The sequence below is a fragment of the Diabrotica virgifera genome, chromosome 7, assembly GCF_917563875.1.
Source record: "Diabrotica virgifera virgifera chromosome 7, PGI_DIABVI_V3a".
NCBI classification, from domain to species: Eukaryota; Metazoa; Arthropoda; class Insecta; order Coleoptera; family Chrysomelidae; genus Diabrotica; species Diabrotica virgifera.
The window spans coordinates 76783938-76802056 of record NC_065449.1 but is presented as its reverse complement, the minus strand read 5'-3'; the positions used below and the strand labels follow the sequence as shown (position 1 = coordinate 76802056).

General features: G+C 32.9%; 1 protein-coding gene across 1 annotated transcript in view; it reads right to left on the bottom strand.

The window, feature by feature from the left end:
• The window catches only part of LOC114328479 (oligoribonuclease, mitochondrial), a 120938-nt gene that overhangs the window by 81402 nt on the left and 21417 nt on the right, over window positions 1–18119 (bottom strand). The window lies entirely within an intron of this gene.

Here is an 18119-nt window from a genome sequence, read left to right as displayed (position 1 = left end):
CAGACTCACACAGGTGCCACGACAAGTACGTCATGGATAAATCGTCTTTCCAAAGAGGAATTACAGCGCGACGCCGAAAGATGCGGAATAGATTCCAAAGGAACAGTCGACGAGTTAAGGTTAAGACTCAGAACCTTTTATAAAGAACGCGGGGAAGCAACAGGAACAATCCCAAAAATCAATACTTCCAAGGAAGCCGAACCAGACACACTGACCCAGGAAATTTCGATAATAAGAAGCCGATAATAATTTCGATAATAATTAGGTGCAAAACCGAAATAATAGAAACAGTCTCGCGACGTTTGAATACCTGGGAGTAATAATATCAGAGGATGGAAAGCTAGATCAAGAAATCTCATACAGGGCGAAAAAAGCAAATAAGATCTACTATGCACTAAATAGAACAATATTTGGAAAGCAAGAAATAAATTAAGAAATAAAACTGAAGGTATACAATGCAATATCTGTACCAACTTTAATATATGCAAGTGAGACATGGGTAAACAATGCAAAAATAGACAGTACAATAAACGCAGCGGAGATGAAGCAGCTGAGAAAAATAGCAGGAAAAACGAAATTGGACAGAATAAGAACTGAAGATATTAGACAAAGACTGAAACAGGAATCGATAATAACCAAGATCCAAAAAAGAAAATTAAAATGGTATGGACACATTAACAGAATGGATCAAGGAAGACTACCAAAGCAGGTGATGGGATCAAAAAGATATGGTAAAAGAAGGAAAGGGGGGCCAAGGAAGAGATGGATCGATCAGATTATAGAAATTGGACAGGAAAAAGGAAAAACACTTCAACAAATGAAAGAGTTAGCAAAGGACCGAAAGAAATGGAAGATATGGATAGAAGATGAATAAAACCTCCGACGCCCCTGAGAGGCATAAGGAGTTTTGAGAAAGAAGAAGAAGATTACCTTTTTTGATTTGATTAAAAATCTGTATTGGAAACACACAACATTAGTCAAAATAGGCAAAATTCCTGAGCAAGTATTGTCCCCATAACAAGAGGAGTACACCAGAGGTGTGTTCAGTCACCTCGTCTCTTAACCTTAATATACATATACATAATATTCTAATATACATATATATTCTCTTACATGGGACAGAGGCCTGGACAATGAACCTAGTGTCATGAGAAGGTTGAAGGCCTTCGAGATGTGGTTGTTTAGAAGATTGTGTCGAGTTGTAACACCAGAACTCAACGCTTCTAATTTATTAAGATTTTTTATATTTGTTGTCCAGGTCTTCCAGGTTGAAGTCGACGTTTGTTGCTTTACCAAAGAAAACAAAGTCCGTATCCTGCAGTGATTTCCGAACCATCAGCTTAATGAGCCATATTTTAAAACTATTTCTAAAAATTATACATCAAAGGATATATTATAGACTGCGAAGAAAAAATCAGCCGAACACAGTTTGGTCTTCGAAATGCAGTGGGTACAAGAGAGGCTCTATTTAGTATACAAGTGCTATTTCAACGATGTAGAGACGTAAATTGCGATATTTACGCATGTTTCATTGATTACCATAAAGCGTTCGATACAGTAAAGCACAAGCTGATGGAGATATTAACCAATATTGGAATTAACATCTGTGATTTAAGGATTATCAGCAATCTGTACTGGAATCAAACATCCTCTATCCGGACAGAGGCAGGAGAATCCGATGATATCAAAATCAAACGTGGGGTCCGTCAGGGATGTATACTATCCCCACTGCTGTTTAACATCTACTCTGAGGAAATATTTCAAGAAGCAGTGGATGATGTTCAAGCCGGAATTCGAATTAACGGAGAATGTATCAATAACATAAGATACGCAGACGACACTGTGGTATTCGCTGACAGTTCTGAAGCTATACAGGAGTTAATGAACAGAATCGCAGAAGTCAGTCAAAGATACGGACTTTCACTAAACACTAAGAAAACAAAATGTATGATTATCTCTAAGAACAAACAGCAATTTGGACGAATCAGTGTGAATGGTCAACAAATAGAAAGAGTAAAAACATATACCTACCTTGGTACGAACGTCAATGAAAATTGGGACCATTCTATAGAAATCAAATGTAGGATAGAGAAAGCAAGATCTGCATTTCAAAAAATGGCAAAGTTGTTCAAATGTCATGATTTGTCGATACCCATAAAAGTCAGATTACTACGATGTTATATCTTTCCTATACTGTTGTACGGAGTTGAGTCGTGGACTCTCACAGACGCCACCTGCAAGAAAATTGAGGCTTTTGAGACGTGGCTTTATCGTCGAATCCTGAAGATATCTTATACCGACCACATTACTAATGAGGGTGTTTTGCTGAGAATGCAAAAAGAGAAAGAGCTGTTAGTCAAAATAAAAACAGCCAAAATCGAATACCTCGGTCACATCATGAGGAACAGTGAAAGATATATGGACTACTGCAACTGGTCTTACAGGGAAAGCGAGGACCAGGAAGGCGAAGGATTTCGTGGCTGAAAAATCTACGTACGTGGTTCAACACAACCACTACAAATCTTTTCAGAGCAGCAGTGTGCAAAGTACAGATTGCCATGATGGTCGCCAACATCTGAAACGGATAGGCACTACAAGAAGAAGAAGGTAGCACTTCAATACTCTTACACGTGTGGTCAATGACAGACGTCTACTGCACAATACAGAAAGCCAGTTAATAAAACTTTTTCGTACAAGTTCTATTCTGGTCAAAATTTCCTCGTTACTTTCAAGCCTGCAGCCAATCCAGCTTGAACACAAAAAGCAACTTTTAACACAAAATAAAATGTAAAATTAAGAAAATGATACTTGTAAAAATCATATAAATGCTAATAATCCTAGTACTATGCCTCGGAGAACGAACGAACTCAAACGAAGGCGAAACTCGCTACGAATAAGGAAAATGATTTGGGCAACATGGAATGTCCAGTAGGGTGTATCACAAATTTTTTTTTATTATTTAATTTTTCAAGTTGATAAAAAGTTGTTACTACCATCATAGATCTACCAAAAAAAATATTTTTGAATTCCAACAATATTTAAGTCTCCCGGAATGTACAAAAAGTTTATAATTTTTTGTAAAAAAATACGTTTTTGAAAAAATAATTTACACAGTTTATAAATTACAAATGATGTAATCAAGTTAAAAAATGTGTATTTTTACATTTAATTTATCCATAGTAAACATTTTGGTTCTGAGTTAAATTATTTAGGTAACCCGGAATTACCCTTAGGGCCGGTTGTTCGAACGCTAATCAACAATGATCATTATCAAATAATTAATTACTGTCAATGTCAACTTTGTTTGGGTTGTTAAAAAGTATGTGGAGTCTATAATCAATTAATATAACAATAATTATTAACATAATTAATAATAAATCTCATAATTATAATTAATTATGTTTTTAGCAACCCAAACAAAGTTGACATTGACAGTTTTGGTGACAGTAATTAAATATTTGATAATGATCATTGTTGATTAGCGTTCGAACAACCGGCCCTAAGGGCCGGTTGTTCGAACGCTAATCAGCAATGATCACTATCAAATATTTAATTACTGTCACAACGGTCAATGTCAACTTTGGTTGGGTTGCTGAAAACATAGTTAATTATAATTATGAGATTAGTTAGTCAATTAACATAGCAATTATTAACATAATTGATTAACTTATTTCATAATTGTCATCAATAATTATGTTTTCGGCAACCCAACCAAAGTTAACATTGACAGTTGTGACAGTAATTAAGTATTTGATAGTGATCAATGTTGATTAGCGTTCGAACAACCGGCCCTAAATATATCACAATTTTCATATTTAATTCAAGTTTGACATGAATTAGAAACAGTAAAAAAAATTCTAATACAATCATTACAGTGCTGTATTTTAAGGCAATGGGTCAATGAGACGGGCAGCTGGCACTGACTTGTGAGTCACCGGATGTCTGGCGTCTGGCTAACCTCCACCACTCACTCACACCCTTTGTTTCTGTTAGTCTGACTCCACCGTTCAATCTGACAACACGTGGTTTGCGCGTTATTACATGTATTTCAGTGTGTTTTGTTTAGTGTGTGTGGTTTATGACTTGTGAATTCCGTGTGGTTTTGTTGTTTTTCTATCATGAGTAAAAAGACAAACACTATAACAACGAGGAAATGCACTGAAGCTCCTATAGTCGGACAGCCTCTTGACATTAGCGATATTCATGTTTTACCTACTAAAAGTGGCGTGCTGAGGTATTTTGAATGGGTGAGAAATCAGTTGAAATCAGAAAGATGCTACCAACCACAGAAAAAGTTAATTGCAATGCGAGTGACACATAAGTTAGAGCAAATTTGGAAAAAATCATCAATACCTGTTTCATCTACTAACAATATTGTTTTTATGATTCTACAATTGCATGAGAGGTGTGAAAAGATTAAAAAATCTTCAGGTTGTAATACAAAAAATGCCAAGAGTTTTAAAGTTGCAGTTGAAAAGTTTAGATCTGACATTGATAATAGTCTTTTTGATATTTGTTCATGCAAATGTAGTGAACTAGACAAATGTTTGTGTCCAGCTCCAAGAAAAGTACCAAAATTAGAACATGCATTCTTGACAGACCAACGGAACTTGAGGATGATGATTATCGGAGGTACTGACCAAGCAGAGACTAAAAAAATTGCAAACTGCAATCTAAATTAAGTAGGAATGTGGAACTAACTACTCCACCTGATTTAATAAATGTGGATATTCTTAGTAGTGACTCTGATAATGAATCCATGGAAGAAGAATCAAGTAGGCCTGATGAAAAAGTTCAAGGTTCTAAAATAACTCCTCTAAGAAACAAAATTGAAAGTCCAAGCGTGAAAGTAAAACAAGGCCTGCCAGTGAATATGTCATTGTTTTCTAGGGCATGTGATCGCAGAGGCATTTCAAACAGAGCAGGTGCTCAACTAGCAAGTGCTCTTCTACAAGATTTGAATGTCATATCACCAGAAAACCAAGCCGCAGTTATTGACAAGTCCAAGCTTTTTCGCGAAAGGTTAAAGTACCGCCAAAGTATTAATTCAACTCGCACAAACGAAATAACTGCTCTTTACTTCGATAGTAGGAAGGATGAAACCATAATCAAAGAAATTGTACGTGGGAAATCTGTCCGTAAAACCATACAAGAAGAACACATATCTTTGGTCGAGGAACCAGGTTCAGCATATTTCGGTCATGTAACTCCAAACAGTGGATCTGCGAAAGATATAGTATCATCAATATTAAGTTACATGAGTGATAACTCCATTGATAAATCAAATATCAAAGCGCTTGGATGTGATGGTACAGCAATGAATACTGGAACATCACAAGGAGCAGTTTTGTTGTTTGAACGCGCATTGAAACATCCGGTCCAAGTAGTAATATGTATGTTGCACTTAAACGAATTGCCTCTGTAGAAAGTTTTTGTTGCTCTTGACGGTCCAACCACAGTACCAACATCATTCAGTGGGCCAATAGGCAAAGGTTTGACCAACTGCCAAGACTTCCCGGTTGTTAATTATGACAAAATAGATAGCACCCTCCCAGAAGTCGATAGTAAAGACTTAAGTACGGACCAGAAATACCTTTGGGATATATGTCAGGCTGTAGTCAAAGGTGAATGTCCCTCTGAGTTGGCCAGTAGAAACCCCGGAAACTTGTCCCACGCCCGGTGGCTGACATTAGCAAATAGAATCTTACGTCTGTATATTTCAACTATTGAACCAACCCCACAACTTAGAAAGCTTGCTGAGTTCGTCATGAAAGTCTATGCTACCTCATGGTTTACCACAAAATGTCGTCCTAAAATTATCCACGCATCACAACACTTTTTCTTCATCGTACAGTGCACCAAGTTTTTAGACAGTGAACTGAAGGCTGTGGCTCAGTCTTCCTTGCAAAGAAACGCCTTTATGGCTCATCCTGAACACATCCTTTTAGGGATGTTGTTTGACTCTCGAAAACATATAAGAACTTTGGCAGGCAAACGGATAGAAAAAGCTCGACAGACAGAAACAAGGGCACATCGAGTCTTCAAACCACCACAAGTTAATTTTGAGGCAGTAGACTACATCGATCTCATTGACTGGCAATCCACCACAGTTACAGAACCACCACTTGTAGCTGACTTCAGCAAAGAAGAGATTGAGATGATTGTTAATTCAGGAAGCAGTGATAGAAAAGAGTTCAAAATACCACTTCACACTCAACCCAGCAAACAGACCGACGTGTTAATTACGTGAATTTTGGGTACATTTGTCACCAATATACGTAAATTGATAACGTGAATTTCACGTGAAAATTTGGTTGGAATGTCACATTGAAAATACGTCTTTAAATTACGTGAATAACTCGTCTTCAATAGACGTGTTATTTACCTTAAATAGCAATAAAATCTTTCGGGAAATTCACGTTGCAAATACGTGCTGATTAACATATCTTTTAGGGAATGTATATATTAGTATTCACGTGAAAGATACGTCCTCGGTTCACGTAAATAATTCGACCTTAATTAACTTATGAATCACGTAATTATTATCCTCATAATACGATATAAATAAAACAAGCATATAAAGTATTAACAATGTATTTATTTAGTAGAATTTAGAGATTTTAAAACATTTGTCCTGTATAATTATTATACAAGATAATGAACCAAAAATGGTACCGACCTAAAGACACATTAAAAAATTTGCCAACATAAAACACAACACAGGTCACTTTTAATTTCGAGGACACTTCGACACTTTCTTGTTTTTTCTAATTGCATCAAGGCACTTCAACCCTCGAGCAGTGAGGTAAACGTTAATACGAAAGACATTACTATAAATAAACCCGCCTAAAATAAAACGAGGGAAATAAAGCCAAATAAAGCTCTTCACGTTTCACTTTTTGTTTTGTTGTGAGAAATGTGAGAAGCCAGAGAAGCTGATATTAGAGGTAATGATCATCGATTATAAAAATCGATTATTTTTAAATTACAGTTAAACTATTCTACTTACTTTAAATTAGTATTACGAATTTTCTTTTTGTTTTTAAATTTCTTCTACTATTAACTAATTGGTCTTACTAAAAATCTATTTCAATACCAGAATAATATAAAAAAATAATCCTATCGAAACGTATCTATTATTCGATAAATCGATTAATTTAGTTTTCGAACCAACTATGTTAGTCACGTGATGGTATTTAAAGGAGGAGAAAGGCTTGATAGTACTTCATCACCGCGCGCGATTTGAAAATAAGACTCAATATCATTTTAGCTCCTGTGATATTTTTAAAGAAAAAAATAGCTTCAAATCAAGGTTGGATTGAAATAGTTATGCTAAATGATCTTAAGGTGAAACAGTAGCGATCAACAGGTAGCGTTCCAAGATTGCGGCTGTAATTTTGAATATTTTTTCGAGATATTTGGCACACGTATTCGTAATATAATAAAGAATGGCGGTACAGAGCCCAATTTGAAAGATATAATAATATGTGGAAATTACTCTGTAATTAAATACAATATTAAAAAAAACGAGCATGTACCGCCATTAAGAAGAACAAAAAAATACACTTTATTCAAATAAACTTTTTTATCCGATGCCTAGATTTTGTGTCATTTTGGAACTACTAATGAAATAACAAATTTTAGTAGTTCCAAAATGACACAAAATCTAGGCATCAGATAAAAAAGTTTATTTGAAGAAAGTGTATTTTTTTGTTCTTCTTAATGGCGGTACAGGCTCGTTTTTTTAATATTGTATTTAATTACATAGTAATTTCCACATATTAATATATTTTTTAAATTGGGCTCTGTACCGCCATTCTTTATTATATTACGAATACGTGGGCCAAATATCTCGAAAAAATATTCAAAATTACAGCCGCAATCTTGGAACGCGTTTTTGCTACCTGTTGATCTTTACTGTTTCCTCTTAAAAGCGAAATCATAAACTTTTTGTTTAAATATTGGTATTATTTACATTACTTTTACGTGAAATATATCTAATTTTTCGACGTCCATAAAATACAATGAGTAAAATTCAAGCGATACGTATTTAACCAACACCGTTGTAAAATTTTGTTTCCAAATATTTCTCAACATTAAACCAAAGGAAGTTATTTCTGTTTCGTGATTATTACGTGAAATAAACGTACCTTTGCGATGTAACCAAAATTCACAAATATTATAAAAAACATGTACTATATTCGTCATTATGATTTTATATTATTCTAATGTCAAACATGTATAAAGAAAGCACTAATATATAGGTGAATGATTTGGCACTGAAATACGTTTTTTTCCCGTCATAAATCACCGAGTTACGTATTCGTTGAAATTTGCCGTAAATTTAACGTAATTATCACGTAATTGGGCTCAAGTCTGTTTGCTGGGAAGCGGTAGAACGAGTTGTAAAGGAAGTTACTGCAGCTTCTAAGCACGTTTGTGGCGTTCAAGAACGAGAAGGCTTTATAAGATCAAGATTATTGGACAGAAAGTATCTTCCTAAGTTTGAAACTAAGCGACAGTATACATCTGCTACATACATCTGTATTGCAAAAATAAATTACAGGTAAGATTTATTTCATACTTATTTAGGATTACATCACAGCATTATATTTTGAATAGTAACTTGGTATTAGTACTATAATTACAATCTGACACTCGCCCTAACAAATTCCCTTGGTTCCAGATAGAAGAAGCATTACAATACCTGTGGCTTTGAAGGCTAAATGGATTTGTTTAGCCAACATCCTCCAAGATGAAATAAAGAACCATTTTAAAGATTTTTCTTTGTCAACTTTTTATCTATAATCTTTAAGTAAACTTTTGTATTTCTTAAATAAATTTCGTACCTCGATTTTTCGTTGTTACAATTGAGATTTTCATAAAGATTCCGGGTGACTTTATGCTTAGTTACAGATATTATCCTAATTTTTATTGTTCACTGTTATCACGTACTTAATATTTTTTAAGTTGACAATAAAAATATAAAATTTAATTTTCAATAAAAAAAAGATGAAAAATCGTGTTTTTGAGAAAAAATTCTAAAGTTTAAGTCGATTCCGGGAGACCTAAATATGTTTTAATTAAAACAAAACTTTTTTTCCCTGAAAGAGTAATGTAAGAGGCAACTTTTTATCAACTTGAAAGTTTGAATTTCGAAAATTCATTATTTGAGTATTTATTATGATACACCCTGTGATGTATGCAAATAGGTAGTATTCGGAACGCACTCAAGTTGGTAATATTGTAAGAGTGACGTGACAGTGACAAGGACAGTGAAGCGGAAATAAAACCATTCTGAATCTAGACACGATAGATACAAGTTGTTTCATTATAACCTATCCTCCAAAGTTAACCTAGGAACCCTACCACGTGTTACATTATAACATTACATGGTGCCGAAACCGTAACCAAACCGAAGAAAAACGTATATAAGAAGCATAATGGAATTCAAGGCAGCAATAAATTCCATGCAGATGTCGGGTAACGTGTATGAAAATTGGAAATTCTTCATACAAAGATTCAAAAACTACTTACAAGCTACAGAATTAACAAAGAAACCTGAAATAACCCAGTGTGCACAGCTATTACAGTTAATAGGGGACGAAGGGTTCAAAATATATAACACTTTTAAGTTCTCAACAGAAGAAAAAGACAAGTTAGAACTGTTAATAAAAAAATTTGAAGCACATTTCAAGCCAAAAAGCAACGTGTCAAATGCAAGGTATTGCCTGTTCACCAGAAAACAAGAAGAAGGTGAGTCAGTAGACAAATTTATAACAGATATTATAAACAAGGCAAAAAATTGTGAGCTAGAGAATTTGGAGGACAGTCTGATTAAGACTTGCATAACTTGTGGGGTAGCAGATGAAACGATGAGACAGAGACTATTAGAAGAAGATGAGATGAGCTTGGAAAAAGCAATCAATCTGTGTAAAAGTATAGAAAGTTCGAAAATCCAGTCTGAAAAAATGAAGTCAGAGGAGGTGCACTACGTAAAGAAAAGAAACTTCAATAAGAAATATGAAAATAGAGAACAGTGGGAAGACAGAAGAGTGAATCCAACTCATTCGAAGTCCCAAGACGGCCAGTTCAATGGTAAATCTGGAAGCAGTTCAGGGTGCAGTAGGTGCGGAATGGAGCACAGAGGCCAACTATGCAAAGCATATAAAGCTAAGTGTAATTTATGTAATAAAATAGGGCATTATGCAAAAAAATGTTTTCAAAAACAAATTAAGTATGTAGATGTAGATGATTCAGAATCAGATGATTTGTTTATAGGCTTGGTAAATACTAAAAATAGCAGTTTTGATGATGATTTCATGATAAATTTTGAAGTTAACAAGCGTAAATTAAGCTGTAGATTAGATACAGGGGCAATGGCAAACGTAATATCAATAAATAAGTTAAATTCTCTAGAAGTTAATGTTGAACTACAGAAAACAAACTGCAGGTTAACGACATTTTCGGATGAAACACTTAGGGTCATTGGAAAATGTAGTTTAGAATGCAAGTATAAAGATAACATGTACAACATAATGTTTTATGTGGTAGAAATTAATTCACCAACGGTATTAGGTCTTCCTACATGTAAAGCTTTAAATATTTTAAAAAGAATCAATACTATAGAAAAAATTGAAAATAATTTGAATTCTAGAGAAGTTACATTTAAAAATGATTACTCTGATGTGAAAAAAATATTTAAAGAAGTTTTTTCAGGTATAGGCTGCTTGGATGAGCCATACAAAATCATGCTAAATGAAACTGCACAACCAGTTATACATCCTCCAAGAAAGATTCCACTACAATTAAAGGAGAAACTAAAACTTGAATTAGCTGAAATGGAGAAAAATGGAATAATTGAGAAGGTTGATGAACCTACAGATTGGGTCAACTCGATAGTCTTGGTAAGAAAACCAAAAAGTAATTCCATAAGAGTTTGTATAGATCCTAGAGACTTGAATAAAGCTATCAAAAGAGAGCACTTTCAACTCCCTACGATTGATGAAATAGCTGCAAATTTAAAAGGTAACGTTTATTTCAGCAAGCTTGATGCCTCAAAAGCATTTTGGAGCATAAAGCTTGATGATGAAAGTAGTAAATTATGTTTTTAACACTTGCTATGGTAGATATAAATTTTTAAGACTGCCTTATGGCATTAGTTCAGCAAGTGAGGTGTTTCACAAAAGATTCAGTAAAATATTTAATATGGAGGGTGTAGAAACATATATTGATGATTTAATTGTTTATGGCTCATCAAAACAACAACATGATAAATGTTTATATCAAGTTTTAGAAAGAGCTAGGATAAATAATGTCAAATTTAATTATGAAAAATGTAGTTTTGGTGTAAAAAATGTAAAATTTTTAGGATTTAATTACAATGAAGATGGTCAAAGTGTTGATAGTGATAAAATTAAAGCCATTCAAGATATGAAAAAGCCAGAAAATAAAAAAGACATACAGAGATTATTAGGAATGATAACGTATTTGTCTAAACACATAAAAAATTTGTCAGACTTAACCGCACCTCTTAGGGAATTAATTAAAGAAAATGTAGAATGGCATTGGTCACATAAACATGATGAATGTTTTAGTAAAATTAAGGAAATAATTTCAAAAAGCCCAGTATTAAGACATTTTGATATAAATGAAAAGTGTTTAATATCAGTTGACTGTTCAAAAGACTCAATAGGAGCTGTACTCTTACAAAAAGGTCAACCAGTAGCTTACATATCAAAGGCTTTAACTTTAACACAACAAAATTATGCACAAATTGAAAAAGAACTTCTTGGAGTTCTGGTGGCATGTGAGAAATTTCATAATTATATATATGCTTCCAAGTTTGATATAGAAACTGATCACAAACCATTGATATCCATAGTAAAGAAACCCTTAATAAATGCGCCACCACGACTTCAAAGAATGTTATTTAAATTGCAGAGGTATGACTATAATCTGATGTATAAAAAAGGTAAAGAACTATATATAGCTGATACGCTATCGAGATGTTGTTCGGAATTGCCTGTAATAAAGAATGATTTAGATATTGAACTAGAATCACAAATTTGTTTAGTAAGATTAAACATTAATGTTTCAAACAATCAACTGCAAAAAATCAAAGAAGAGACTAGCAAAGACAAAACTTTAATTGATCTAAAGACTTTCATAAAAAAAGGTTGGCCAAAAGAATTAAATAATGTACATAAAGATTTAAAAGCATTTTTTAAGATTAAAGATGAAATAACCTTCTTTGATAGTTTGTTGATGAGGAATAGTCAAATTATAATTCCTCATGTAATGAGAAAAGAAATGTTAAAAAGAATTCACTATGGCCATCAAGGAATAAATAAATGTAAAATGTTAGCTAGACAATCATTATATTGGCCTTCCATGACAGTTGACATTGAGAATGAAGTTAAAGGTTGTCCAATTTTCCCACAATTTGAAAATTCAAAGAGAGAACCTTTGACTCCACACAATATCCCAGAACTCCCCTGGGAGGAAGTTGGCTCTGATATATTTTACATAGGTCAAAAAAGTTATTTAATGGTGGTAGATTATTACAGTAAATGTCCAGAAATTTGTCTGTTGAACGATACAACCAGTTCAACTATAATTACACATTTAAAATCGATATTTGCTCGTCATGGAATACCAAAAATATTTTACTCTGATGGTGGACCACAATACACAGCCAATGAATTTGTTAAATTTTGTCAAGAATGGGAATTTAAAAGCATAAAGTCAAGCCCAGAAAATCATAGATCTAATGGTCTAAGTGAAAGATATATTCAAACCTACAAAAAAGCGCTAAGAAAATCTCTTAGAGATGGTAAAGATACATATTTAACATTGCTACAACTTAGAAATACACCAATTGATTCAAATTTACCATCACCATCTCAACTTTTAATGTCACGAGTACTTAGAACTCAGATTCCCACCACTGACAAAATTCTAAAACCAAAATTATGTAATGCTAAAATAGTAATCAGCGATTTTCAGAAAAGACAAAATAGTCAAAAAGCTTATTATGATAGAGGGACAATAAATTTAAAACCGCTTAAAAATAATGAAAAAGTTTATATTAAAGATAAAAACAAATTGAGAGAAGGTCTTATCACACATAAATTAAGAGATAAAACCTACTCGATTAAATTAAGAGATTCTGGGTCAGAAATTGCAAGAAATAGACAATTTTTAGTTCGCATTCCTGCAGCTTCTGACGATGAACATTCAGATAACGAATCTGAAACTAGTGAGTCACAAAATTTTGAAAGTGTCTCTGATAACCATTCTGATCATCACTCTCCAATAAACTTACCTCCACAAACCTCTTCAGGTCGAATTGTTAAAAAACCTGATAGACTAGATTTATAAGTAATTTTATTATAAAATAAAAGGGGGTAAAGGGTGAATGAAACAATTGTGGAAATTTATAAATGTTTATTTAAAGATTTGTTAAAGAAAGTTATGTTTATTTTGTCATTATAAAAAGAGGGGGATGTGATGTATGCAAATAGGTAGTATTCGGAACGCACTCAAGTTGGTAATATTGTAAGAGTGACGTGACAGTGACAAGGACAGTGAAGCGGAAATAAAACCATTCTGAATCTAGACACGATAGATACAAGTTGTTTCATTATAACCTATCCTCCAAAGTTAACCTAGGAACCCTACCACGTGTTACATTATAACATTACACACCCTAATGTCCAGGGATTGAGAAATAAAACTGAAGATGTCATGAGAAACCTTGCAGAAATGAATATTGACGTAGCAGTGCTCACAGAAACCAAAAAGAAAGGAAACGGGATTGATCAACAATCAGAATATTTACATATACACAGTGGAGTTCCCAAAAATAACAGGGCTGCAAAAGGTGTATCAATATTGATACATAAAAAATATCAGAAAGGTCTTACTAGCTGGGAAACAATAAATGAGAGACTAGCCTCAGTAAATATTACGATAAAAGGACACAAACTAACAATTATAGGAATATATGGTGTAAACGATGACGCAAATATAGCAGAAAAAGATCAATTATATGATCAACTGAACGATACCCTTATAAAAGTGGGAAATCAACGAGAAATAATACTCCTGGGGGACTTTTAACTCTAGAGTAGGAAAAAGGGAAAAAGATCCTGTAATCGGAAGGTATGGTGAAGAGACTGAAAATGATAATGGTAGGCGACTAATTGAATTATGCCAACAACCCCAGTTAATAATATGTCATCCATAATGTCATCATAAAATCTATTATCGACTATGTCATTACAAAACAAAACAATAAATTAAACATCCAGAACAGTAGGGCTTACAGGGGTAAGGAATGTGGATCTGATCATTATTTGATTGCGGCTAAGACTCTGATTCCATTTAACCGGCATGTTAAAAACATCAACACTCCAAAAGAAAAGGATATAAATCTGAAGAGATATAAAGTCAGAAGCCTACAAGAATATAGCACTCAAATCTTATACCAAAACAGATTAAACGAGAAACTACTCGAGGAATACCTAACTGCTGAAACCAACCAATTATACGAACATATAACGGAATGTATTCACAACGCAGCCCAAGAAGCTCTAGGCGAAGAGACCAGTACAGTCCACAGATCAGCGGGAAAAATCACTTGGAATACATAGTTGGAAGAGCAAAGAAATAAGAAACAGGAAGCGTACAAAAGATGGCTGAACACTAAGAACCCTGAAGATAAAGTGATATACAAAGATCAACAAAGAATATTTAAAGAAATGACAAGGAACAACAAAAACGAAACATGGGATGCAAAATGTAAAGAAGTTTACTGTTACATCGGAGGAGCGCGATCATCAGCGGCTTGGAAATTAATAAAGACCTTGAAAACCGACACATCAAACAAAAGTCAAATACAGCTCATCCAGATAGATGCATGGATGGAAGGAGCATTGTGCAAGGGAACTAAATGAAGACAGAGATATCTATAACACTGATTCACCCCAACGTATACGAGCACACGGCGAATATGTAAACGTGGAAGAAGAACAAATAAAACAAGCACTTAAATCCATGAAGAACAACAAAGCATCCGGGCCGGAGAACATACCAGCAGAACTTCTAAAACACCAAAACTAATAAGGTATCTTAAAGTGATATTCACAAAATACTTGAATGGGGAAGAAATCCCGAATAGTTGAAAAGAAGCATGGATTACTCCAATTCACAAAAAAGGTCCAAAAGATATCTGCGGAAACTACAGGTGTATCTCGGTCACTAGTACTTTTAGCAGGCTGTTTGGTAAAATCTTAAAAAAACATGATTGAGCAAGAATACGAACCTCATGAAATTGAACAGCAAGCAGGTTTTAGAGTTGGAAGATCTTGCGTAGACCACATATTTACCCCAACACAACGTAATGAAAAGAAAGTTGCAAGAAGCCAGGAAATACATCTTTTATTTGTGGATCTCACAGCGTCATATGACACGATTCCTGTGAGACAGCTGTGGCAGTCTCTTGAACGATCTTCCTTAAATAACACTATCATCGCCGCGGTCAAACAACTATACAATCAAGCTACATCAAAAATCAAACTAAACAACAACTTATCAGAAGAATTTACAGTAACAAAAGGATTACAACAAGGATGCTGCCTCTCCCCAGTACTATTTAAGATCTATTTAAATGAAGCACTAAAGCACTGGAGACGATCTTGTTCAGGGATGGGAATTCAACTTGACGATGATACAACTTTGTATACTTACTCTGGGCTAATTAGCAAAATTCATGGAAAAGTTATTTACCAGCAATTTTATTGCTGGAATCGAATTATAAGATCCTATATATTAATAATATAGGTATGCAAAGTCCGCAGATAGTGTGCTACTTTTTTTATAAACAAAATGGCGCCGACAAATCGTATTTTTTTCAATTATTTCTCTATAACTCCGAAGATTTTAACTTTACAACAAAAACACCCAAATAAAAATTCACCGCAATTAAATTCTGCATAGAGATTTGTTTTTCCTGATTTGCTCCGACAAAAATTTTCCTCGGAAAATGCAGGTTTTCCCTACAAAAACTTTAATTTTCAAATAAAGTTTTAGGTAAGTATTAATCAACAATTAAATAACTTAGTGACATCAAAGCTCTCTTGGTATAGATTGTAATTCCAGAAGCCGGTGAAAATTAAACGAATATTTCAGCAACAATTCAATTGTTAATTAACAATTTACGATCGCACTAATAAGCAAAATAATCATGATACATTGATCAAACTTATAAGGATTATAAAGATGAGTGAGATGCTTATTTAATATTATATTATAGACAAAATATAAATTTTTCGTTTTTTTTTGCATAATCTTTAAATTTTGAAAAAAAATAGTTATAATACGCTGGTCTAATTGGTAAAGTAGAAAAGTAGCAAAGACACTCATATAAAAATTCACCCCAATTTAATTCTACATAGACGAATGTTCTTCCCGATGTGCTCCGATGAAAATTTACCTCGGAAAATGTGGGTTTTCCCAACAAAATCTCGAATTTTCAAATAAATTTTTTGGGCAAGTAATTATTTATCAATAATTAAATAACTTGGTCAAATAAAAGCTTTCTTGGTATAGATTATAACTGCAGAAGCCGGTAAAAATTAAACGAATATTTTCGCAACAATTCAATTGTTAATTAACAATTTACAGTCGCAATAAAAACCAAAATAATCATGAGACATTGATCAAACTTAGAAAGATTATAAAGATGTGATGCCTATTTAATATTTTGTGGACAAAATATAAAAATTTTATTTTTTTGCATAATCTTTAATGTTTAAAAAAAAGTAGTTATAAACAAATTAACATTTCTCATAAATTCTTTATTATATTCTAATTTTTTAAAATACTTAAAATGTGTATTTCAAAGGTCTTGAAAACGAATGCTTCAAAAAAAAATTTCCAACCATTTGCAAAGAAGTTATTAAACAGCAAAGTAAATATACGATTGCTCCCTTGTTTATAATTTGTTTTAATTGTTTCAAAGCTTAAAAGTGAGTTTGTGGTACAATCTAATTAATCACAAAGAATATCAAATATTAGTTCAATGGTTCTATTTTAATCAAAGATTAAAAATACTTTTTTTTGTATTTTTTAGCGCGAAAGTAGGCTTGATACAGAACCGGAAATGTTTACTCGAAGCGACTGACACGCTTTAAACTCGCGCGAGTTGTGTACGTGTACGGGTAAATACATAATACACAGCTACGGTATTTATAATCTTTTAATTAAAATATAACCATTAAACTTATAATTGATATTTTTTTTAAGAAATTAGCTTGTACTTTAAACTCGGTTTTACGCTTTTAAAGAATTTAAAAAAATTATAAACAACGCGGTAATCGTATGTTTACTTTGCTGTTTCATAGCTTTTTTGAAAATGGTTGTAAAAAAGTTTTAAAACATTCATTTTCAAGATATTTGAAATATGCATTTTAACTATTTTTTAAAATTAGAATATAATAACTTTCTGATAAACGTTAATTTGTTTATAACTATGTTTTTTTAACATTTAAAGATTATGCAAAAAAATAAAAAAATTATATTTTGTCGACAAAATGTTAAATAGGCATCTCATCTTTATTAGATTTCAAAGTTTGATCAGTGTATCATAATTATTTTGGTTATTATTGCGACCGTAAATTATTAATTAACAATTAAATTGTTGCTAAAATATTCGTTTAATTTTCACCAGCTTCTGGAACTATAATCCAAACCAAGAAGGCTTTTAAGCCACCAAATTATTTAATTATTGGTAGATAATTACTTATCTAAAACTTTATTTGAAAATTAAAGATTTTGTTGGGAAAACCCGGATTTTCCGAGGAAAATTTTCGTCGGAGCAGATCGAAAAAAACATATCTCTATGCAGAATTTAATTGCGGTGAATTTTTATTTGAATGTTTTTGTTTTAAATTTAAAATCTTCGGAGTTATAGAGCAATAATTGAAAAAAACACGATTTTGGGCGCCATTTTGTTTATAAAAAAGTAGCACACTATCTGCGGACTTTGCATACTTATATTATTAATATATATATTCATAAGCATCGATTCCAGTAATAAAATTGCTGGTAAATAA